Source organism: Sapajus apella, unplaced genomic scaffold (assembly GCF_009761245.1).
Source record: "Sapajus apella isolate SASKATOON/1434 unplaced genomic scaffold, GSC_monkey_1.0 scaffold19, whole genome shotgun sequence".
Lineage (NCBI taxonomy): Eukaryota > Metazoa > Chordata > Mammalia > Primates > Cebidae > Sapajus > Sapajus apella.
Genome location: NW_022436959.1, coordinates 5,179,766 through 5,180,613, shown reverse-complemented (window position 1 = coordinate 5,180,613; position 848 = coordinate 5,179,766).

Here is an 848-nt window from a genome sequence, read left to right as displayed (position 1 = left end):
AAAGAAAAAAAGGTCTGTTGCAATGGAAATTTTTCCTTGCATAAGTGAGTGAAATTAAAACTTGGTATTTAATCACTCTCAACAGAAAAGCTTCTTGAAATATAACCTATAAAAATAATAACAATGTGATCATTTATCTGTCCCCTAAAGTCTGGTAAAAATAACTTGCCTGAATAATTAGAACTGTTTTTAAACTGCTTCTCCCCAGAATCATTATCTCTCTCCCTGGTTTTAGAGATTGTACACCTACAGAACCACTAAAATGCACTGCTTCAAGTGCAAACGCTTAAAGAAGCCTTTCAGACTTTGGGTTCTCACACCAAGCCAAGTGAAGTTGAATGCTAACATTACCTTACATAAGAAAGAATGAGTTCAGACTGAGAGCAAAAGAAGCACTGCTTTTGTTTGCTCTTTCAGAAATGCTCACTCAAGAAAGCCTGGAAGTAAGAAAACTAAACCAAGACAGACAAGCAGATGTGTCAATCATCCGCTCTGGTAGTTGAAGCAGGATTTGACAAATTAATGTCTGCAGCCGAAATCTGACCCATCACCTGTTTTTGTGGCGTCTGCAAGCTAAAAATAGCTTGTATATTGTGACGTGATGAAAAAAATCAAAATAAGAATAATATTCTGTGACACATTTAAACTACATGAAATTTGAATTTTAGTATCCATAAGTAAAGTTTCATTGGAACATAGCTATGCTCATTTCTTTCCATATTATCCATTGCTGTTTTCACACTACAAAGGCATTGTTGAGTAGCCGTGCCAGGGACCATATGGCCTGCATAGCCAAAAATATTTACTATCTGGCCCTTTACATAAAATGCTTATTGACTCCTAAAATT